The 26380-nt window shown below is 39.4% G+C and overlaps 1 pseudogene; it reads right to left on the bottom strand.

The window, feature by feature from the left end:
* Window positions 1-25780, bottom strand: part of LOC148692383 (uncharacterized) — an 82137-nt pseudogene extending 56357 nt beyond the window's left edge.
* Between the last annotated feature and the right edge of the window lie 600 nt (window positions 25781-26380).

Raw genomic sequence — 26380 nt, 5'->3', positions numbered from 1 at the left:
GGGTTGCCTCCCAAGAAGCGCTTGCTTTAATGTCTTCCAGCCGAACGATACCTCCATTTAAGCTTCACTATGGCATGCAGTATGGAGGGGTACATCATCCACGACATGCTCCTCAAAACATTCATAGTAAGGCTTCAATCGATGTCTATTCACTTTGAATTTGTTTCCAGTCTTTAAACTTTGAATTTGGACTACACCATGAGGAAAATTATTAGTAACAACAAAAGGAGCAATCCATTTAGAACGCAACTTACTTGGAAACAATGGAAGGAGGGAGTTAAAGAGTAACAATATCTACCCCCACAGAAAATGTCTTACTATGGATCAGCTTGTCATGAAAAGCCTTTGTTCTTGTAAATCTGAGCGTTCTCATAAGCCTCATTCAATTGTAACTTCCTATGAAGGCCAGCAACACCAATGAAGGCCTATGAAGGCCAGCAGCACCAATGTCCATGTTGAAAGTCTTGACTACCCAATGTGCATGATGCTATAACTCAACTGGAAGATGACATGGTTTCCCAAAAATTAGCCGAAAATGAGACATTCCAATTGGTATTTTGTAGGCAGTACAATATGCCCACAATGTATCATTCAAACACAAGCACCAATCTCTTCGAGTTGGTCCAACTGTCTTCTCCAAGATTTGCTTGATTTCCCAGTTAGAAACTTTGGCTTGTCCACTTGTTTGAGGATGATAAGGTGTCGAAAGCTTATGTGTGACATTGTACTTTTTGAATAGCGCCTCTATGGTCCGATTACAAAAGTGAGAACCCCCTTCACTTGTAATTACTCGCGGCATTCCAAACCTTGGAATCATTAGTACGGGTGCCTTTTGCTTCCACCCCTTTCGAAACATAATCTACAACAAGTAAAATATAAATGAAACCATGAGAGGAAGGAAAAAGACACATGAAGTAAATGCCCCAAACATAAAAAATCTCTACATAAAATATAGGAGTCTATGGCATTTGGTCTCTTGGTCCTATATTGCTTGTTCTTTGACAATGATCATAGGTCATGCAAAAAATTCTAGCATCCTTAAATATAGTAGGCCAATAAAATCCACATTCTAGAACTTTAAGTGCTGTTTTTTTAGTACCAAAATGACCTCCACAAGCATAAGTGTGACAGAAAGTTAAAATTGAATTGAATTCAAAATCATGCACACACTTACGAATAATTTGATCAGGGCAATATTTCCACAAATAAGGGTCATCCCACACATAAAAACGTGCTTCTTTTTTAAGTTCATCATGTTGGTGTCAGTTTATTGTGTTTGGAACTTGTTTAGACATAATATAATTCACAATATCAGCATACTATGGCTTACTTACCTTAATTGTCAGCAGCTGTGCATCTTGAAATGCCTCTAGGATAGGTAATGGGTATTCTTCATTTACCAAACGACTTAAATGGTCAGCTAGTACATTCTCGCTTCCTTTTTTTGTCTCGAATTTCCACATCAAACTCTTGGAGAAGAAGCATCTAGCGAATAAACCTTGGCTTGGCTTCTTTCTTCACAAGTATGTACTTCAAAGCTGCATGGTCAGAGTAAATTATAACTTTAGTTCCAAGTAAATAAGAACGAAACTTATCAAAAGTAAACACAACCGCAAGGAGTTCTTTTTTAGTAGTGAAGTAATTCAATTGAGCATCATTCAAGCTCCGAGAAATGTAATAGATGACTGATGCGAAAATTAACTTAACACACAAATTAACCCTCTTTTGACAATTGTAGCATATAAATAAGTAGGGATCGTTCTTACACCGGGGATTAGGAGGGATTGCTAAACACTCTAAATTGACTCAAATAAATAAAACTGACCTGTAAAACACTTAAACTCACTTAAAATGACTCAAACACGTTCACAAGACTCAAAATAGGCTAAAAACACTCAAACTGCCTTAAAAACACGATATGGGCAGTTTTGAGCCTAAACACAAACTTGGACGAAAATTGGTTCTAACTTGACTCAAAACTCTTAAAAACACAATCTAAAACATATTTGGACCAATTAGACACTCTAAGACAATTGGGGATTTGGTTTTGGACGAAAATCAAACAAACAAAACAAATATGTAAACTAGGCAGATTTGGAAGAAATTGATAAAATTAAGTGGATGGTGAGATGGCTAGGAGGTTTTTCTCCACACATGGCATACTTGCATACAACACAATCTTCAGTTGCTTATTCAATGAATTTATGAACCTCAACACCCCAAGTTAATTAGGTACGCTTAAATTAACTCTCAGATTTCCCTTAGGCCATTGAATTGAATGGAATTAGCGCATTGCAATCAAATTATTCCTTAAAAGTTTTCTATATGAAAGCACATAAAAGAAAGACAATCAAAGATCATTAGGTTCTATGGAAATCATAGGTGTTGACGAGGCATTCGTAACTATGAAAGCGCATGATACTTATGCCAAGAATTTACTTAACATAATTGTGACCAACAATCTTAACTACTCATGAATATAAGTTCCCAACAATTAGGTGAAGTTCCCTCATACCCTAGCATCATGTTTATGCATGCAAATTAAGCGTGCACTCTCAATTCATATACATAAACAAGTTTTAATTAAAACAGATAAGTAAATTGAATTCATCATTCATGAAATCACAACTGAAAGTAATCAATTCATCATGCAATTATAACCATGGTTTCGAAATTCCCCCTAGCCAAAAGGGGATTAGTTCCTCATGCTTGCACAACAAAAAGTATTGAAATTAAACATTGAAATCATAAGAAAGATTACACCTAAACACTCAGCAATTCCAAGATGGATTTGATGCACAGTTTGGCTCCTCCTCCTCCTCCTTGCTGCGGCACAAGATATGTGTGGTGGAATTGGGGGTTTTGGATGGTGTTTCCTTGTTTGGAGGGATGGAGGATGGTTGATTATGGTGGAAAGGGTGCGGCAGATGTGTATGGATGTGTAGGGAGGTGTATGGAGGTTGAGAATGGAGAATGGAGGTTGCGCCATAAGGGTTTCTGAATAGCATAAAGGGGTGTACGAAATTTTGGCTGATTTTATGTTTATATAGTCCTAGGGTTAAGTACATTAGGGCAAGGCCTTCTAGAAAGGTTTGGTGCGCCACTTTTGTAGGGTTTCTAGAAAGAATGGGTTTTGTGGCTGATTTGGGCCTTCTAGAATAGGATGCTTCTAGAAATAGGTTCTAGGATTATCTATTTAGGTCCCCTTGCAATTAGGATTAAGACATGATAAGGTTTGGATAGGATAAGATGAGATAAGGTTTGCATAATGTTTTGGAAATGTTGGATAAGGTTTGGATAAGGTTTTAGATAGGGTTTCCTCTTTTGAGCTACTTCCTTATCCACTTTGTCCTTAGCTTAGTTCCTTCCTCTTCTTATCACATTTCTAGCCTCTTGAAGTCCAAATTCGTCCATCCATGTTAGCCCATATGCAAGCTATCCACATAGTGTCCAAAATAGCTCCAAAATGCACTTTCTTGATACTTTAACCCATAGGACCTACAAACACACGAAATTGAGTTGTAATACGACATTAACTAAGAAATAATAGCACAAATGCACAAGAATAAGCTAGTTAAGTCACGTAATTATGCTCCTATCAAATTCCCCCACACTTATCTTTTGCTAGTCCTCGAGCAAAACAAACAAACAAAAGTTACAAAACATATACTCTAAACCTTCCAACGTTTGCGTCTGGGATTTCCAATGAAACATAACATGTTAAAGATCACTACTCACATAGATTTAAGCAATCCTTACCCTCGAGCATACTTAATCATAGTCACCATTCACTAGCTTGCATTTAATCAATTAAAACGACATTTTGAATGTAGTAACATGCCTTAGAGAATTCTCTCAATTCCTTACTATATGTACTCTCAATTTTCACACAGATTTTCTGACTACACTCCCTACACTAGGTATATGTGAGAAGATTGATGTAAGCATGTAGGCAAACACTCACATATGTTATAACAAGGAAAGCATTTTCTGGAATTATCAACATGTATATATATGATCTCATGAATGGAATGCCACTACTTAGACGCGAGAACCAGGGATACCATATGCTTAAACCCATTTTAAACTCCACATATTGAAACACATAACAATCAAGATAGAAATCAAAGGGTTGTAACGAGGCTAGGGTATTGGCTAACAACGAAAGGTGAAGGATAAACAAACATTCTTAAAGCAATAGTGAGCAAAGTATTGAATTAGGCACTTAGAAAGAATGCAGAAGTCAACTTTGAACACCCAAGGGGAAGTCACACAACACTTAGGGCCATATTCAAACTTTTTGGACCCTTTCTTCAACAACCACACTTGTGAGTTCATTCTCACTTATTTTTAACTCCTTTTCTTTCTTTTCTTCTTCTTTTTCTTCTTTTTTACAAATTTTTTTTTTTTTTCTTTCTTTTTTTTCGCGCCTCTTTTTTTACTTTGGCACACACACACTCACAAAATCCCTTCGCCCACACTTGTTTTCTGCACAACTGTCACTCAAAAGGAATTCCTCCTAAGTTATGCTCCACTATACTTCAAGAACAAGGGTATGGAAAGTCCTATTCTAGGCTAGGTAAGGGTGGTGTGGTTAACAAGAAAATAGGCTAAATAAGGCTTAAAGGGGTTTAAACCTACAATACAAATGATAAGGCTGGAATCGGCTATTTGGCTATGGTGGTGATTACTACATAACTTCATCTTGTTATTTGTTATGCTAATCAATTTCATGCTTTGAATGAAACGGGTATGAGTTCTAGTATTTGGAACTATAGTGATGAAACGCATTCTAAGTAGCAACCAAGCAAAGAATAATGAGATCATGCAACGACTTTAGAAAACAAGAATGCACAGATTAATAACTCTCCAAATAAACGTTTAGGCTTAAGTCTCTCAGGGATGTAGCGTTTGTTTGAGTTCCTTCCTTCAAGCATGTTACAAAAACTGATTTTTGATAGGAGCATATTCATGCGACTTAAATGGCTTGTTCTCGTGCATTTACGTTATGTTTCTCTCGTTATTTTAGTCCTTTATGCTTCTTTTGTGTGTTTTCAGGTTCTAAGGGCCTAGGGAGCAAGAAAGTGCATTTTGAGGCCATTTGGAGCATTTTTGGGCATGGATTGGATAGCTTATCCATGGAGCCAAGAGGATGGACGAATTTGAAGGCCTTGTATGCACTTGAAGACACAAAACAATGGCTCTAGCCCAATCAAACACATTATGCCATACAAACCAACCTATTTTAGGCCCATTCTATGTACTTAAACCCTAGCCCTTTAAACTAATTCATTTATCACTTATCAAACCATTCACTTATCACTCACCACATATCATTCACTTATCACTTAACATATCATTCATTTATTTCACTTCCATACTCCTCTTAATTCCACATGCATTCTCACACATGCACATCATTCACTCACATTTCCACCATTCATTCTTTATTCCTTTCCAAACATCTCACATGCATTTCCACCTTCCTACTTCATCATTTCACCACATTCTCCCTCTTTAACTCACATGCATTCATCATAATTCACAACACAAAACAACTTCATTGCCGTGGGTTCCCATTTCCTTTCCAAACATCTCACATGCATTTCTTCATTATTTCCTAACCCTACATGCATTATTTATTGCATCTTCACATGCATTCACACACACTTTACACATTCAAACCGTGAGCTCCCATTCCTATATGCCATTTTCAGATTTCCACCCACTAACCTAGTCATCAACACATGCACTTCCACCTTTCATCCACAATGATTCATGATTCATTCACTTTGCATCCTTTAAATCACATACTTTTCCATCATTAATTAGCCACTTGCATCTTAAACAAACAACCATATGTTCCCTCCACTACTCCTATAAATACCCTTGCATTCATTCATTCAATTCATATCTCATATTTCCATTCACAACACTTCACACAACACAAATACACATCCATTGCCGCAATTCCCCTTCCATTTTCTGTGCAGTTTTTCTCCTTCATTGCAGCCACTATCCAACCACTTCCCATCCCTCCAAAACACTTCACATAATCCCCAAAGCTCACCTTAGACCTTGTGCTACAACAACGAGGAAGAAAAGAGTGCTTAAACGTTCATACAATTCAAGTTTGAGTTGTTGGAATGTTTAAGTGTTTCTTTGATTTCAAAGTTTAAATTTAATTCTCTTTGTTTTGTACGTATGAGAAGGGAAGAGAAGAGTGCCTAAACGTTCATACAATTCACGTTTGAGTTGTTGGAATGTTTAGGTGTTTCTTTGATTTCAAAGTTATGAGGAACTAAACCCCCCTTTAGCTAGGGGGTGATTCGAAACTATGTTTATATTTGCATTTTGAATTGATTACGTTTGGTTGGAATTTCATAAGTTGTGGATTCAATTCGTTTAACTGTTTGATTGATAACTTATTTATGTATGTTCATTGAGATTGCAAGCTTAATTTTCATGCATAAATATGACGCTAGAATATAAGTGAATTTCACCTAATCGTTATGAACTTATATTCACAAGTAGTAGAGGTTGCTTATAAACAATCTCGTTAAACGAATTCTTGGCATAAGTTTCATGCGTATTCCATAGTAACGAATGCCTCGTCGATGTTTATGATTTCCGTTGAACTTAATGATCTTGGTTAAATGTCTCTATCATGCGTATTCCATAGTTAGGGACTTTGATTAAGAATAATTTGGTTGTAATGCGTATTCCATTCAATCCAACGAATTTAGGGAAATCTGAAAGTTAATCTAAGCGGATCTAATTAACTTGGAGCATTGAGTTTCACAACTTATCGAAAGACCAACTGAGAATCAATTTTGTTTGCAAGTGTAACATGTGTGGAGAAGAACCCCTTGGCTATTCCATCATCCATATTTTCATCACATTCATATTTACATTTTGCCTTTAATTATATTCTGTCTTTTTAATTTAATATCGTCCAAACACAATTCCCCCCCTCTATTTTGTTAAGTTTTAATCATTCGTATGTGTTTTAGTTTTGTATCTTTAAGCTTTTGGAGTCATAAACAATTGCAAATTCGTCTAAATCAAGTTCTAGCTTCTATTTGAGTCAATTTGATTGTTTTAGACAATTTGAGTTTTTCAAAGCCTTTCTGAGTCATAGTAGTCTTGTTAAGAGTATTTTAATTTAGTTTTTATGTTTTTAAGTCAATTTAGAAGGTTTTAGCAAGCCCTCCTAATCCCCGGTCTAGAACGATCCCTCACTTATCCATTTTACTACAATTGTCAAACGAGGGTTTAATTTGAGTGTCAAGTAAATCACGCATCAAATTTTGGCGCCGTTGCCGGGGATTAGCAACTTTGCTAATCCTTTGTCTTTATTTTTATATTTTGTTTTTCGTGCATTCTTATTTCAAATTCTTAGTTTGTTTGTTTCCTTGTTTTTTTTTAGGTACTGTGTATGACTCGTAGCTCTCGGCCTATTATAGAGAACATCTCCGACTTTGACGGTGATTTTGAACGCACTTTGAGGAGAACGAGGAGTCAACAAGAGCCACCACAACCTCCACCACAACCTGGGCTTGAAGAAGACGAAGTAGGTGTAGAAGAAAAGCCCACGGATCAGATTTTTGAAGAAGAACAAGCCATGGCAGCAGATAATAGAACCATCAAGGAGCTTTCGGCCTCGGGTTTGGATAATGCATTGCCTCTTTGTATCCAATACCCCACGGCTGCAGAGGGGAAGACTGAGGAATTTGAACTCAAATCCAGTTTGTTACACCATATTCCGAAGTTCCATGGCTTGTCTATGGAAGACCCCAACAAACACTTGAAGGAGTTCGAGGTGGTTTGTTCGAGCATGACCCCCGTCAATGTGGATGGGAGTATATTGAAGATGAAGGCCTTTCCATTTTCACTTATGGACAAGGCCAAAGATTGGCTCTACGAACTAGCCCCGGGAACTGTGACTTCGTGGGAGAGTATGAAGCGTGCTTTCTTGGAGAAATTCTTCCCTACTTCGAGAGTGATTCTCCTACGGAAGAAAATTAGTGGTATTCAACAGAATCATGGTGAGACATTCCCGGCTTATTATGAGCGCTTCAAGGGCCTTGTAGCTTCATGTCCTCAACATCAAATGAAGGAGGAACTTCTCCTTCAATATTTCTATGAGGGCCTCCTTCCTATCGAACGTCAAATGCTTGATGCATCAGCGGGAGGAGCATTGGTGGACAAAACACCAAGGGATGCCAAGATTCTCATAGCCAACCGAGCGCTCAACGCTCAACAATATGAAGGAGTGGGCCAAAGGGAAGCCTCACGGCAACAAAGTGTAAATGAGGTGAGTGCTATTTCTGAAATTCAATCACAACTTGCTAATCTTACTTCTCTTGTTTCTCAGGTTGTGATTGGTCCAAAAGCACAAGAACACCAAGTTTGTGGCGTGTGCTCAATTCAAGGGCATCCATCCGACAAGTGCCCTCAACTAATCGATAATGGTGGGTGGGAATCTGCCAATGCAATTGGTTTCCAAGGACAAAATCAAAACAACCCATACTCGAACACTTACAATGCCGGATGGAGGGACCATCCAAACTTCAAATGGAGGGAGCCACAACAAGCTGCCCAACAAGGAGGATTTAGGCCAAACCCCCCTGGTTTTTATTCCAAGCCGTATGCACCCCAACAATCCCAACAACCTTCGGCATCATCTCATTCAGGTACGTCTTTGGAAAGTAATCAAGCTATGCAATTACTAACCTCTATTTCGCAGGGGTTGCAAAATCAAAACAACCGAATAGAAAATAACGAGAAGGAGATGATGGATATGAAGAAACAAATAGGGCAGATTTCTGAGTTCCTTGGACAGATTAGAGAGCAAGGAAAGCTTCCTAGCTCAACCACAGTCAATCCAAAGGGAGGATTCGAATCCGCCAAGGCCATCACCCTAAGGGGTGGAAAAGAAGTTGGGACCGAGCCAAACAATCCCAAATCTGCCCAGAAAGTAGATGAAGAGACGACACAACCTGAGGCAGATCACCCTAACTCGGCCAAATCAGGTAATTTAAGTTCAAATTCATGTACTTCACGTCCTAATCTGCCCAATGTACCTTTTCCTCGCAGGTTCATGCAAGAAAAAAAGGAAGAAAGCGAGAAGGACATTCTTGAAACGTTCCGGAAGGTGCAAGTGAACATACCACTTCTCGATGCAATCAAACAGGTTCCAAAGTATGCTAAATTCCTCAAGGACCTATGCAATACAAAGAGAAGAAGGGCAAACAAAGAGGTAGTGAAGGTAAGCGAGAATGTGTCCGCTGTTTTGCAACGTAAACTGCCTACCAAGTGCAAAGACCCCGGTAGTTTCACGATTCCTTGTGTGATTGGACATAATCGTTTTGAACATGCCATGCTTGATTTAGGTGCATCCATAAATGTCATGCCTTATTCTATTTATGCATCTATGAATTTGGGTGAATTAAAACAAGATGGTGTAATTATACAATTGGCTGATCGTTCTAACGCGTATCCAAAAGGAGTTTTGGAGGATGTGCTTGTGCAGGTGAACCATTTAATTTTTCCGGCTGATTTCTACGTCCTAGACATGGAGGATTCAGCCCATTCTACATCTTTGCCGATTCTCCTTGGTAGGCCATTCATGAAGACGGCCCGAACGAAGATTGATGTATACAGAGGCACCTTGACAATGGAATTCGATGGGGAAGTGATTGATTTTAATATTTCTGAAACTATGAGATATCCCGTTGATGACCATTCTTGTTTTTCCATTGATGTTATCGATTCTTTGGCGCAGGTATACCTTGAAGAATTGAACGAGGACGCCCTGGAAACAACCATCACTAAGGCCATAGAGCGCAAAAATGAAGGATTTGGGCCAATGCAAGGCCACGACAAGGAGGAGGAATTCTTTGCAATGGGTTCTAGTGAAGAAATAATTGAGGTTGTGGCAGCCCTTGAGTCATTGCCACAACAATATGGTAAGGTTCCACTCTCACTTTCAAATTCAGTTTCCACTAAGATGCTACCTTCTGTTGTTCAGGCACCATCACTTGAACTTAAGCCGTTGCCAGACCATTTGAAGTATGTGTTTTTGGGAAAAGGCGAAACATTGCCCGTCATCATTTCATCAAGTCTCACGGCAATGGAGGAGGAGAAGCTTGTGAGGGTGCTGCGAGAGCACAAAACGGCCATAGGGTGGACTTTGGCCGACATTAAAGGAATAAGCCCTACCACATGCATGCACCGTATACTTCTTGAGGAGGGGGCTAAACCAACTCGAGAGGCTCAACGCCGTCTCAACCCTCCGATGATGGAAGTGGTGAAGAAAGAAATAATCAAGCTTTTGGATTGCGGAGTGATCTACCCTATCTCCGATAGCCGTTGGGTCTCTCCAGTTCAAGTCGTTCCCAAGAAGTCCGGAGTAACTGTTATCAAGAATGATGAGAATGAGCTCGTGCCTACACGCATTCAGACTGGATGGCGAGTATGTATCGATTACCGGAAGCTAAATGCCATGACTAGGAAAGATCACTTTCCTTTGCCATTCATCGACCAGATGCTCGAAAGGTTAGCCGGTCATGCTTTTTACTGTTTTCTTGATGGATACTCTGGATATAACCAAATTGTGATAGCCCCGGATGATCAAGAGAAGACCACATTCACATGTCCCTTTGGAACATTTGCTTATCGTCGCATGCCATTTGGCTTATGCAACGCACCGGCCACTTTCCAAAGGTGTATGGTAAGTATATTTTCCGATTTTGTTGAAAAGATCATTGAGGTTTTCATGGATGATTTCAGTGTATTTGGGAGTTCATTTGATAATTGCTTGGATAATCTAACCTTAATTTTGAAACGATGTGTTGAAACTAACCTTGTCTTGAATTGGGAGAAATGTCACTTTATGGTGAAACAAGGTATAGTTTTAGGACATATTGTTTCAGAAAAAGGAATTGAAGTAGATAAATCGAAAATAGACCTTGTACGTCACTTACCCTCTCCTACTTCGGTTAGAGAGGTACGTTCGTTTCTTGGCCATGCAGGGTTCTATAGGCGTTTTATCAAGGACTTCTCCAAGATGTCCAACCCTCTTTGCCGATTGCTTCAAAAAGATGTGCCATTCAAGTTTGATGAAGAGTGTAATTCGGCATTTAACCAACTCAAGGAGAAGTTAGTCTCGGCCCCCATTATTGTACCTCCAGATTGGAGCCTCCCGTTCGAGCTCATGTGCGATGCATCCGACTATGCATTAGGAGCTGTTCTAGGACAAAGAAGAGACAAGCGGCCGCATGTCATATACTATGCCTCTCGGACTCTCAATGATGCCCAATTGAACTACTCCACGACGGAAAAAGAACTTCTAGCTGTGGTTTTTGCTTTAGATAAATTCCGTTCATATTTAATTGGTACTAAAGTAATCGTTTATTCTGATCATGCAGCTTTGAGGTACTTGCTCACGAAAAAGGAAGCAAAGCCGAGGCTTATCCGTTGGATTCTTCTTCTTCAAGAATTTGATATTGAAATCCGGGATAAGAAAGGAAGCGAGAATGTAGTGGCTGACCATTTAAGCCGAATGATCCACGAGGAGCATGAACATGCCGTACCTATCCCTGAAACTTTTCCCGATGAGCAGCTACTTTCCATTGAGGTAAGTGAACCATGGTATGCAGATTTAGTGAATTACTTGGTGGCTAAACAAATTCCAAATGAACTAAACAAGCACCAACGTGATAAGCTTAAAAATGATGCACGTTTCTATGTTTGGGATGACCCTTATTTGTGGAAGTATTGCTCAGATCAAATTATACGTAGATGTGTGCATGATTCTGAATTTCACTCAATTCTAAGCTTTTGTCACACATATGCATGTGGTGGTCATTTTGGCACACAACGCACTGCCCTCAAGGTTTTAGAGTGTGGTTTTTATTGGCCGACTATATTTAGGGATGCTAGAACCTTTTGTATGTCTTGTGATCGTTGCCAACGAATGGGTAACATAGGTACCAAGGACCAAATGCCGCAAACCCCTGTCTTTAATGTTGAAATTTTTGATGTTTGGGGCATTGATTTCATGGGCCCTTTCCCTCCATCTTATGGTTTCACTTATATCTTGCTTGCCGTTGATTATGTTTCTAAATGGGTGGAAGCAAAAGCCACCCGTACTAACGATTCTAAGGTGGTTGCAGATTTCGTGAAAACTAACATTTTTGCTAGGTTTGGAATGCCGAGAGTAATCATAAGTGATGGAGGGTCTCACTTTTGCAATCGGACCATTGAGGCGTTGCTAAGAAAGTACCATGTCAACCATAAGGTCTCCACACCTTACCATCCTCAAACAAATGGCCAAGCCGAGGTGTCTAACCGAGAAATCAAACAAATTTTGGAGAAGACCGTTGGACCAACAAGGAGGGATTGGAGCTTACGTTTAGATGATGCACTGTGGGCATATCGTACGGCATACAAAACACCCATTGGGATGTCACCTTTTCGGCTCGTCTATGGTAAGCCATGTCATTTGCCCGTAGAGTTAGAGCACAAGGCACATTGGGCCGTGAAGATTTTCAACATGGACATAGATGCAGCGGGAGTTCATAGGAAGCTCCAATTGAATGAACTTGAGGAGATTCGGAATGAAGCCTATGAGAATGCTCGGATGTACAAAGCCAAGACCAAAGCATTCCATGATAAAATGATTCGAACCAAGACCTTCACAGTTGGGCAGAAAGTGTTACTTTTCAACTCTCGCCTACGTTTGTTTCCTGGTAAGTTGCGTTCTAAATGGATTGGCCCGTTTGTTGTTACTAATGTTTTCCCTCATGGTGCAGTGCAAATCAAAAGTTCAAAGACGCAGCAAGAATTCAAAGTGAATGGGCATCGATTGAAGCCCTATTACGAGATGTTTGAGGAGCATGTCGTGGAGGAGGTACCCCTCCATGCCGTGGAACCTAGTCAAGCTTAAACGGAGGTACCGTCCGGCTGCAAGACGTAAAAGAAAGCGCTTCGTGGGAGGCAACCCATGCATCCGAATAGAGAAGAACTTGGAAACCCCTTTAAGAGACTTATTTTTATTCCTTTCTTTTTCTTTATTGCCTTTACTTTGCTTTCTTTCTCGTATTTGTTTATTTGCTTGCTCTGTTGTGACTTTCTGCTTAAAACATTGAGGACAAAGTTTGATTTAAGTGTGGGGGGGGTAAACAATTTGTATTTGCATGAATTTCGTGGGATTTATTCACCTTTCACTTAGAATGTTGTTTCTTGCTGTTTTAAGCGTTTTTAGAGTGTTTTAGTGTGTTTTATAGTGTCTTGGTATAAAACTCCGAAAATTTGATAAAAATTTAAAAAAAAAAAAAAAAAAAAAATTCTTTTGAAAAACCCAAAAATATGTGTCTTTAGAGTCATTTGAGTCATTTTGGTGTCTGCCTTGTTAGGTTGTTTAGTTGTTATTATTTGTTTGTTTATTAATTGTGTGAGTCTATGATTGTAACATTGAGAAAATGTTTGATTTATTGATAGGCACTGCTAAACAAAGAAAGATGGTGCTTCACAAAGGGTGTTTGCTTGAGGCCCCACTACGTGGCTTTACTCTTGAAGCGGAAGGCGTAGGAACAGAAGGCATCGGAGCGGAAGGCGTAGGAGCAGAAGGCATCGGAGCGGAAGGCGTAGGAGCAGAAGGCATCGAAGATAGAGCATTCCAGGCCTCAATACTTGGCCAAGCGCTGGATGAGCCAGGAAAAAGGTGCCTCTGGAGGAAAGACGAGAACCTTTGACGGTCACTGTGAATCCGACCTTCAGACTCTTGCAGCTCATCAAGCTTCCTCTTCATGCCCGTCGAATAGTTGTTTGCAAGCACGTGCAAACTTCTATTCTCATACTTCAGCTGCTGGATCTCTTGCTTGAGACTTTCCACCTCTGCCATCAATGATTCCACCTGACGGGAACGGGCAAGCAGGCGTTGGCCCATGTTGGACACAGAACTCGCACACTGAACACTAAGTGCGAGGGACTCTTGAACGGCCAGCTCATCGGACCGTCCTGACAGCAGCCTACTATCTTTCGGAGTGAGGAGGTTCCTAGCTACTATTGTAGCTGTTGTGGCGTCCTGCATCACGGAGTCTTCACCTGTGAGAGGACCGTTAGAAGAAAAGAAAGAAGGGCGCCATACGTTACCTTGACGCGGCGCGCCCGTATCACTGCTAAGGCTCAATTCCAAGCTAAGGTTCGATGAGTTTGCCATTTTTCAAAAGTGTTCAAAGAGAAGGGATGGAGTTAAATTTCAAAGGGCCGGAGTCGATTTTCTTCAGAGTGTGTTTGTTGTGGTGATCGATAGCTCAATAAAAAAGCCAAGGCGACGCGTCCACCAATTCAAAAAGCCGGAATTTCCGGCGTAAGTTCGGCGACGCTTTCTCGGCTTTTCAGAAGGCGCGTTCAACTTTGTCAAAAGATTTCTTCTTTTCAGACAACACGTGGAGGCCATCACCGCAACTACACATCTTTAGCCGACAAGCGCAAAGTTCGGCGACGCTTTCTCTGCTTTTCAGAAGACGCGTGCAGCTTTGTCAAAAGGAGCCGCATCTGCACTACCACGTGTCGTTCAGAAAGCGAAGGGGCGCCTGCTCAGAAATCGAAGAGGTGTGTTCAGAAATCGAAGAGGCGTGTTCAGAGATCGAAGAGGCGCCATTATTTCAAAAAGCCGGATTTGCGGGATCAAAACGTTTGTCGACAAAGGTAAAAAAATACCACCACTTGATATTATCTCTATATATGTCGACCTTCGTCTTTGATGGCAGGGCAAACCTGAAGAAAATGCCCAACTCTCCCTCACCTCTGAGGGCGCACTCCCAGCAAAGCCTTTCGAAATACTCAATTCTTTCTTCTTCCCCAAAGATGATACCAGATGCCTGGAGTACATATGACCCAGGAGGAAACGGCGGATTGAAACATGTGCTGATTCATTCACCGCTTCTTCAAAAGCAAAGGTATCTCATATCATCAAGGTCAAAAGCAAAAGTATCTCATATCATGCTCTTTCCCTGTCTTTTTCTTTGTCCTTGTTCTTACTCGCATGGCAAAGTAAACGAAGCAATCAGCCGGCACTTGGAGTCAGTCTTCCGATCTGGAGCCAACTGCCTGGAATTTATTCCTGATTGCTTACCTAGCGTTGCTCTCGAGTAGTCATCTTCAACGGTTGATACACTTCCGGAGAAGGGACCACTTCTGCAAAGGGGAGCGAGTAAGGCAAGTGAAAATGATACATTGAAGCATGTGGAGACAAACATAGGCTGAGTTATCCTCCAACCCTTTTCAATACGAATTGGAAAGATTGAACAAAGAAACAGACCAAAGGGGTAAGCTCAGACCTTCGGGGGAGACCAAAAGAACCATCCTGCTGCCCAGTTCAAGAAGTAGCACAAAGGAAAATCAACGATGGGCAGAAACCAGTTCAAGAGTAAGCCTGTGGAATCACAAAGATCAAAAGCCTCAATGCAATTACCAAGGAGAAGATGGAATTTACACTCTATAACCAGATTTGCGTCTCTAAACTCTTCTCTTTGTTAATTACATTATGCCATGTTTAGTATGTTTAAGTGCTTTTTATGTATTTACTTATGCTTTGTGTGAATCTATGCTTAAAACATTGAGGACAATGTTTGATTTAAGTGTGGGGGGGGGGTAACTAAGTATATTTGATGCAAATTCGTTGGATTTTATCACCTATCACTTCACATGTTGTTTCTCACTGTTTTAAAACTGTTTTAGTGTGTTTTGTCTTAAAAATTCGAAAATCCCATAAAAATTTGAAAAATTGTTTTGAAAAACCCAAAAAGAGTTGTTTTAAAGTTGTTTTTGTGTGTGTGTTTGTGTCTTAGGATACCTTCCAACACAATGATAAGGATTTGGTTTGTAATTGCATGACTGTTAAAAAGAGTTATTAACATAGAGAAAAGTTTGATTTACTCTTGGTATATGCTTGGTTATGGTTATAATGTATAACTTCACATGCAATCAAAAAAAAAAAAAAAAAAAAAAAATTTAGTTTTTGTAACATGCCTGAAGGAAGGAACTCAAACAAATGCTACAACCCTGAGAGACTTGAGCCTATAACGTTCTTTGGAGAGTATAATCTGTGATTTCTTGTTTTCTAAAATCGTTGCATGATCTCATTATTCTTTGCTTGGTTACTACTTAGAAGGCGTTTCATCATATAGTTCCAAATGCTAGAACTCATGCCCATTTCATTCAAAGCATGTTATTGATTTGCATAACATATATCAAGATGAAGTTGTGTAGTTGCCACCATAGCCAAATAGCCTCGCTTCCCATATTTCGTATATGTTGTAAGTTTTACCCCCGTTGAGCCATGTTAACCCATGTTCTTTGTTTACCCACTTTATCTTCACCTAACCTAGAATATGACCGTCCTTACCCTTGTTCTTAAAAGATAGTGAGCATGACTTAATTGAATTCCTTTTGAGTTACATTATGAAAGAAAATAAGTGTGGGGGAGAGAATGTTTAAGTGTTTTTGTTTTGAGATACAAAAGAAAAAAAAATTAAATAAAAAAAAATAAAAAAAAAAAAAAGAAAAAAAAAAAAAGAAAAAAAGAGAGAAAAGAATAAGTGATTGAAGAAAGGTTCCAAAACACCAATTCTGGGCGTAAATTGTCTAAATTCTCCCTTTTTGTTCAAAAGTTGAGTTTTCATTCAAAAGTGAATTCTAAGTTGATTAAAATGCTTTGCTCACTATTTCTTTAAGAACCTTTGTTTTCCATATCCCTTCTTTATCCACATACCCCAAGCCCCGTTACAACCCTTGACTTCTATCTTGAGTGTTGTGTATTTCAATTTGTGGAGTTTGAACTTGGTATGAGCTTATGGTGTCACTGGTTCTCGCGTCTAAGTAGTAGCATTCCATTCATGAGATCATATCTAAACTTGATTATTAACTCCAGAATTTGCGTTCTTTGTGATACATATATGTGAGTGTCGTTTTCATGTTTACATCAATCTTCTCACATATGACTAGATTAGGGTGTGTAGTTAGAAAATCTGAGTAAAAATTGAGTGCATATCTTGAAAGGAATTGAGCAAATTCTCTAAGGCATGTTACTACATTCAAAACATGGTTTTAAATGCTTAATTGTGAACTAGTATATGGTGAATATGATTAAGAATGTACTTAAATGTGAAGATGACTAAAATCTGTGAGAATGATGATTTTTAACTTGTCATGTGCATTGGAAATCCCTAAGACGGTTGTTGGAAGGTTTAGGTTGTGTTTTACGTGTTTAGTGTCGTTTTGTTTATTTGTTTTTATTCTGTTTTGCTCGAGGACTAGCAAAAGCTAAGTGTGGGGGTATTTGATAGGAGCATATTCATGCGACTTAAATGGCTTGTTCTCGTGCATTTACGTTATGTTTCTCTCGTTATTTTAGTCCTTTATGCTTCTTTTGTGTGTTTTCAGGTTCTAAGGGCCTAGGGAGCAAGAAAGTGCATTTTGAGGCCATTTGGAGCATTTTTGGGCATGGATTGGATAGCTTATCCATGGAGCCAAGAGGATGGACGAATTTGAAGGCCTTGTATGCACTTGAAGACACAAAACAATGGCTCTAGCCCAATCAAACACATTATGCCATACAAACCAACCTATTTTAGGCCCATTCTATGTACTTAAACCCTAGCCCTTTAAACTAATTCATTTATCACTTATCAAACCATTCACTTATCACTCACCACATATCATTCACTTATCACTTAACATATCATTCATTTATTTCACTTCCATACTCCTCTTAATTCCACATGCATTCTCACACATGCACATCATTCACTCACATTTCCACCATTCATTCTTTATTCCTTTCCAAACATCTCACATGCATTTCCACCTTCCTACTTCATCATTTCACCACATTCTCCCTCTTTAACTCACATGCATTCATCATAATTCACAACACAAAACAACTTCATTGCCGTGGGTTCCCATTTCCTTTCCAAACATCTCACATGCATTTCTTCATTATTTCCTAACCCTACATGCATTATTTATTGCATCTTCACATGCATTCACACACACTTTACACATTCAAACCGTGAGCTCCCATTCCTATATGCCATTTTCAGATTTCCACCCACTAACCTAGTCATCAACACATGCACTTCCACCTTTCATCCACAATGATTCATGATTCATTCACTTTGCATCCTTTAAATCACATACTTTTCCATCATTAATTAGCCACTTGCATCTTAAACAAACAACCATATGTTCCCTCCACTACTCCTATAAATACCCTTGCATTCATTCATTCAATTCATATCTCATATTTCCATTCACAACACTTCACACAACACAAATACACATCCATTGCCGCAATTCCCCTTCCATTTTCTGTGCAGTTTTTCTCCTTCATTGCAGCCACTATCCAACCACTTCCCATCCCTCCAAAACACTTCACATAATCCCCAAAGCTCACCTTAGACCTTGTGCTACAACAACGAGGAAGAAAAGAGTGCTTAAACGTTCATACAATTCAAGTTTGAGTTGTTGGAATGTTTAAGTGTTTCTTTGATTTCAAAGTTTAAATTTAATTCTCTTTGTTTTGTACGTATGAGAAGGGAAGAGAAGAGTGCCTAAACGTTCATACAATTCACGTTTGAGTTGTTGGAATGTTTAGGTGTTTCTTTGATTTCAAAGTTATGAGGAACTAAACCCCCCTTTAGCTAGGGGGTGATTCGAAACTATGTTTATATTTGCATTTTGAATTGATTACGTTTGGTTGGAATTTCATAAGTTGTGGATTCAATTCGTTTAACTGTTTGATTGATAACTTATTTATGTATGTTCATTGAGATTGCAAGCTTAATTTTCATGCATAAATATGACGCTAGAATATAAGTGAATTTCACCTAATCGTTATGAACTTATATTCACAAGTAGTAGAGGTTGCTTATAAACAATCTCGTTAAACGAATTCTTGGCATAAGTTTCATGCGTATTCCATAGTAACGAATGCCTCGTCGATGTTTATGATTTCCGTTGAACTTAATGATCTTGGTTAAATGTCTCTATCATGCGTATTCCATAGTTAGGGACTTTGATTAAGAATAATTTGGTTGTAATGCGTATTCCATTCAATCCAACGAATTTAGGGAAATCTGAAAGTTAATCTAAGCGGATCTAATTAACTTGGAGCATTGAGTTTCACAACTTATCGAAAGACCAACTGAGAATCAATTTTGTTTGCAAGTGTAACATGTGTGGAGAAGAACCCCTTGGCTATTCCATCATCCATATTTTCATCACATTCATATTTACATTTTGCCTTTAATTATATTCTGTCTTTTTAATTTAATATCGTCCAAACACAATTCCCCCCCTCTATTTTGTTAAGTTTTAATCATTCGTATGTGTTTTAGTTTTGTATCTTTAAGCTTTTGGAGTCATAAACAATTGCAAATTCGTCTAAATCAAGTTCTAGCTTCTATTTGAGTCAATTTGATTGTTTTAGACAATTTGAGTTTTTCAAAGCCTTTCTGAGTCATAGTAGTCTTGTTAAGAGTATTTTAATTTAGTTTTTATGTTTTTAAGTCAATTTAGAAGGTTTTAGCAAGCCCTCCTAATCCCCGGTCTAGAACGATCCCTCACTTATCCATTTTACTACAATTGTCAAACGAGGGTTTAATTTGAGTGTCAAGTAAATCACGCATCAATTTTATCCTTTGTGATTACATGTGAATTCGTAAACTATAACTACAACCAAGCATAAACCAAAGAGCATATCAAACTTCCATCATTGTTTATAACTCTCTTTAACAGTCATGCATTAAAAACCAAATCCTCATCATTGTGTTGGAAGGTACCCTAAGACACATAAACACACAAAAACAACTCTTTTTGGCTTTTTCAAAACACTTTTTTCGACTTTTTTTTTTCAAATTTTCGGATTTTTACTTCAAAACACACTAAAACAGCTTAAAACGCACTAAAAACACTTAAAACAGTGAGAAACAACATTCAAAGTGATAGGTGATAGAATCGCACGAGTTTTTGCATAAAAACACTTGTTTACCCCCCCCCCCCCCACACTTAAATCAAACATTGACCTCAATGTTTCACACAAAGACTCACATAAAAGCCAACAAATAATAAACAACTAAGCATGATAAAATAAACAGCAAGAAGAAGGGTTTAGAAACGCAAATCTGGGTTTGGAGTGGAAGTTCCATCTTCTCCTTGTTGAATGCATGGGTTGCCTCCCAAGAAGCGCTTGCTTTAACGTCTTCTAGCTGGACGAATATGCCATGCTAACCTTCACTAGTACCCACTGCATGGAGGGGTACATCATCTACAACATGCTCCTCGAAATTCTCATAGTAGGGCTTTAATCGATGGCCATTCACCTTGAACTCTTGTCCTGTTTTCAAGCTTTGAACTTGGACTGCACCATAAGGAAAGACGTTAGTAATAACAAACAGGCCAACCCACTTAGAATGCAACTTACCAGGAAACAAGCGAAGGCGGGAATTAAAGAGTAGCACTTTCTGCCCAATGGAGAATGATTTGCCTCGAATCATCTTATCATGGAAAACCTTTGTCTTCTCCTTGTAAAGTCGAGCGTTTTCATATGCCTCGTTCCTAATCTCTTCTAATTCATTCAATTGGAGCTTCCTGTGAATTCCAGTGGCATCAATGTCCATGTTGAATGTCTTGATGGCCCAATGCGCCTTGTGCTCCAATTCCACGGGAAGATGGCATGGTTTGCCATAGATGAGCCGAAATGGGGACATGCCTAGGGGGTCTTATATGCCGTGCGATATGCCCACAATGCATCCTCCAAACGTACACTCCAATCCTTCCTTGTAGGGCCCACAGTTTTTTCTAGAATCTGCTTAATCTCCCTATTTGAAACCTCGGCTTGCCCATTGGTCTGAGGATGATAAGGTGTTGAAACCTTATGCGTGACGTTGTACTTCTTGAGCAAAGCCTCAATGGTTCGATTGCAAAAGTGAGACCCTCCATCACTTATGATTACTCGTGGCATTCCAAACCTTGCAAATAGGTTAGTTCTAATGAAATCTGCAACCACTCGAGAATCATTAGTTCGGGTGGCTTTTGCTTCCACCCATTTCGACACATAATCCATAGCAAGTAAGATATAAAGGAAACCATGTGAGGAAGGAAAAGGACCCATAAAATTAATGCCCCAAACATCAAAAATTTCAACAGGAAGTATGACATTTTGCGGCATTTGATCCTTTGCATTAATGTTACCCATTCTTTGGCAACGATCACAAGACATACAAAAGTTTCTAGCATCCTTAAATAAAGTTGGCCAATAGAATCCACATTCTAAAACCTTAAGGGTTGTGCATTGTGTCCCAAAGTGTCCCCCACATGCATAAGTGTGACAGAATGTTAAAATAGAATTGAATTCCATGTCATGCACACACTTACGTATAATCTGATCCAAGCAATATTTCCACAAGTATGGATCATCCCAAACATAAAACCTAGCCTCTTTTTTCAATTTATCACATTGGTTTCTATTTAAAGTGTTTGGAACTTGTTTAGTCACCAAATAATTCACCAAATCTGCATACCAAGGCTCACTTACCTTAATGGATAACAATTGCTCATCGGGGAAGGTTTCTGCAATAGGGTACGGTTCCTCCTCATGTATCATACGGCTTAGGTGGTCAGCCACCACATTTTCACTTCCCTTTTTGTCCTTGATTTCGATGTCAAACTCTTGAATAAGTAGCATCCATCGAATTAGCCGTGGTTTGGCTTCCTTCTTGGTGAACAAGTACTTTAAAGCTGCATGATCAGTGAAAATAATAACCTTAGTACCAAGTAAATATGATCGAAATTTATCTAAAGCAAAGACAATGGCAAGAAGTTATTTTTCAGTAGTCAAATAGTTCAATTGAGCGTCATTCAACGTCCGGGATGCGTAGTAGATGACATGCAGCTTCTTGTCTTTCCTTGGGCCCAAAACAGCTCCTAACGCGTAGTCGGATGCATCACACATTAGCTCGAATGGAAGGCTCCAATCCGGTGGCACAATAATGGGTGTCGTGGTTAGCATGTCCTTGAGGAGTTGGAAAGCTGCCGTGCATTCCTTGGTGAAGTCGAAAGGTGCATCTTTTTGTAGGAGGCGGCATAAAGGTTGGGAGACCTTCGAGAAATCTTTGATGAACCTCCGATAAAAACCTGCATGTCCAAGGAACGAACGAACCTCTCTAACCGAAGTAGGAGAGGGTAAGTGACGCACAAGATCTATCTTTGACTTATCTACCTCAATACCTTTTTCAGAAATAATATGACCTAAAACTATGCCTTGTTTAACCATGAAATGACATTTTTCCCAATTTAACACAAGATTAGTTTCAATGCATCGTTTTAAAATCAAACTAAGATTATTCAAACAACCATCAAATGAATCACCAAAAACGCTGAAATCATCCATAAAAACCTCAATAATTTTCTCAACATAATCTGAAAATATGCTCATCATGCATCTTTGAAATGTGGCAGGTGCATTACATAAACCAAATGGCATGTGAAAGTGGTTTTCTCTTGATCTTCCGGAGCTATCACAATTTGATTATAACCTGAATATTCATCAAGAAAACAATAAAAAGCATAACCCGCTAACCTTTCAAGCATTTGATCAATGAATGGCATTGAGTGATCCTTCCTTGTAGTGGCATTGAGCTTCCTATAGTCAATACAAACCCTCCAACCTGTTTGGATTCGAGTAGGAACAAGCTCATTTTCGGCATTTGTCACCACAGTTACTCCGGATTTCTTTGGAACACATTGCACCGGAGACACCCACCGACTATCTGAAATTAGATAGATCACTCCACAATCCAAGAGCTTGATTATCTCCTTCTTCACAACTTCCATCATTGGAGGGTTGAGTCGGCGTTCAGCCTCTCGAGATGCTTTGGACCCCTCCTCCAAAAGTATACGATGCATGCACGTGGTCGGGCTTATTCCCTTGATGTCGGCCAAGGTCCAACCAATTGCAATTTTGTACTCCTTTAACACCCTCACTAACTTACCTTCTTCTTGTGTCATGAGTGAGGAGGATATGATGACGGGCAAGGTTTCTTGATCTCCCAAGAAAACATACTTCAAATGGCTTGGCAATGGTTTAAGTTCAAGGGAAGGTGGCTGCACAACTGAAGGAATGGGCTTATTAGTCGAAATTGGAATTGAAATTGGGTCCGAAGACTTACCAGATTGTAGTGACTCAAGGGTAGCCACTATCTCAACCATGTCAACACTAGGGGGCACGGCATGGTGCTCACCATGCATGCCGTGGGTATGCAATTGCCCTACTTCCTTGTCTTTGAGTTCCATTCCTCTTGTAATGACCAATTCAAGTGCATCTTCGTTCAATTGTTCAAAATGGTCCTGCGCCAACAAATCAATTACATCAATAGCAAAACAGGAATGATCATCAAGAGGGTACTTGATAGATTCAGAAAGATTGAAATTAATAACTTCCCCATCAAATTCCATTGTCAAAGTCCCATTAAACACATCAATCTTCGTGCAGGCGGTTTTCATAAATGGGCGGCCAAGAAGAATTGGCAATGACGGGGCATGGTTTGATTCTTCCATTTCCAACACGTAGAAATCCGCCGGAAAGATTAGATGATGAACCTGCACTAAAACATCTTCCAAAACACCCTTTGGATAGGCATTAGATCTATCGGCCAATTGAATAATCACACCATCATTTTTTAACTCACCTAGGTTCATAGATGCATAAATTGAGTAAGGCATAACATTAATAGATGCACCTAAGTCTATTGCCAATAACACAAGGAATTGTAAAACTACCCGGATCTTTGCATTTAGGGGGCAATTTATGTTGCAAGATGGTTGAGACATTCTCACTTACCTTTACAACCTCTTTGTTTGAAATTCTCTTCCTAGTAGTGCAAAGTTCTTTTAAAAACTTAGCATACCTTGGAACTTGCTTAATTGCATCCAAAAGTGGTATATTGACTTGTACTTTTCTAAACGTCTCTAAAATGTCCTTTTCAGCTTCCTCCTTCTTTGTTTGCATGAATCTACAAGGAAATGGTACATTTGCAGGAATGACATTAGAAATAATTGAATTTGGAACATCCTTACCCTTAGAAGCTGAGTGGTGTAATTGGGGTGGCTGCGGCATGGGGTCTCCTACCCTTGCCGTGGCTTGTTCTTGCTCCCCCTCCTCAAATTGCAACTTTTCGTCCTCCATTGGGGCTGAATTAGAGGGTTATGAGGTCGTTCCAACTTGTTTTCCACTTCGCAACATGATTGCTTTAGCAGATTCGAATCCTCCTTTTGGGTTGACAACGGTTGAACTAGGCAACTTACCTTGCTCTCTAAATTGGCCCATGAACTCCGCAATCTGCCATACTTGCTTTTCTAATTCATCAACCTTTTTTTCCCTATTTTGCATTCCCTGCGCCATAGAAGTTAGTAATTGAAAATTTTGATCATTATCTATGGACGAACCTGATTTGGGTTGTGTAGGTTGTGCTTGGGCTGGTGTAGGTGCATACGGCCTTTAGTAGAACCCCAGAGGTTGCTGCCTAAATGTGCTTTGTTGGTAGGGTTGTTGTGGTTCCCTCCATTTGAAATTTGGATGATCTCTCCAACCGGGATTGTATGTGTTAGAGAAAGGATCACTCCTTGGTTGGTTTTGGTTCCCATAACCCACGGCATTGGCAGATTCCCACCCTCCGTTCTCAATCAATTGAGGGCACTTGTCTGTGAGATGTCCATTCATGGAGCATACGCCACAAACAGCCACACTTTGTACCTTTGGTATTTGAACCACCTGCAAAAGAAGAGAAGTAAGATTAGCCATTTGATTTTGAAGTTCGGAAATAACACTTACCTCATTCACTTGTTGCTGTCGTGGCATGTCTCTTTGGCCAACTCCTTTGTATTGTTGAGCATTCAAAGCTCTATTAGCAATGAGAGTCTTGGCGGCCATAGGTGTCTTGTCCACTAAAGCTCCACCCGCTGAGGCATCCAGCATTTGACATTCAATTGGTAGAAGCCCTTCGTAGAAATATTGAAGAAGAAGCTCCTCCTTCATTTGGTGTTGTGGACATGAAGCAACAAGGGTTTTAAAACATTCATAATAAGTTGGAAATGATTCACCTTGATTTTGCTGAATTCCACTAATTCTTTTACGTAAAAGAATGACTCGAGAAGTTGGGAAAAACTTCTCCAAAAACGCCATTTTCATACTCTCCCATGATGCGACAGTTCCGGGAGCTAGTTCATACAACCAATCTTTAGCCTTTTCCAAGAGAGAAAAGGGAAAAGCCTTCATCTTCAAAATGCTCCCATCAACATTCACCGGGGTCATACTTGAGCAAACAACCTCGAACTCTTTCAAGTGCTTATTAGGATCTTTAATGGACTACCCATAGAACTTAGGAATATGGTGCAATAAACTGGACTTGAGTTCGAACTCGTCAGTCTTGTCGGGGACTGCCCTTGGATATTGAATGCATAGAGGCATGGCATTATCCAATCCCGAAGCGGAAAACTCCTGGATTGTTCGGTTGTTGGCTGCCATAACTTGTTCTTCCTCAAAAATCCTTGTCGTGGCCTCCTCTCCCTCTTGTGTTTTGTCCTCTTCAAGCTCAGGTGCAGGTTGAGGTGGTTGAGGCTCTTGTTGATTCTTCTTTCTTCTCAAGGCTCGCTCAAAGTCATCGTCAAAGTCTAAGATATGCGCATGAACCGGTTGAGAACTCCGAGTCATAAACTAGTGCCTAAAACAAGAAAACAAACAAGTCAGAAACTAAAACAATTAACAAACCAATAACACACGAAAATAACTAAAAAGAAATAACAAGGGATTAGCAACTTTGCTAATCCCCGGCAACGGCGCCAAAATTTGATGCGAAAATTAACTTAACACACAAATTAACCCTCTTTTGACAATTGTAGCATATAAATAAGTAGGGATCGTTCTTACACCGGGGATTAGGAGGGATTGCTAAACACTCTAAATTGACACAAATAAATAAAACTGACCTTTAAAACACTTAAACTCACTTAAAAAGACTCAAACACGTTCACAAGACTCAAAATAGTCTAAAAACACTCAAAACTGCCTTAAAAACACAATCTGGGCAGTTTTGAGCCTAAACACAAACTTGGACGAAAATTGGTTCTAACTTGACTCAAAACTCTTAAAAACACAATCTAAAACATATTTGGACCAATTAGACACTTTAAGACAATTGGGGATTTGGTTTTGGACGAAAATCAAACAAACAAAACAAATATGTAAACTAGGCAGATTTGGACGAAATTGATAAAATTAAGTGGATGGTGAGATGGCTAGGAGGTTTTTCTC

This window comes from Pyrus communis, chromosome 12, assembly GCF_041283825.1.
Source record: "Pyrus communis isolate YQ-2024b chromosome 12, ASM4128382v1, whole genome shotgun sequence".
NCBI classification, from domain to species: domain Eukaryota; kingdom Viridiplantae; phylum Streptophyta; class Magnoliopsida; order Rosales; family Rosaceae; genus Pyrus; species Pyrus communis.
This window is presented reverse-complemented; position numbering and strand designations above follow the sequence as displayed.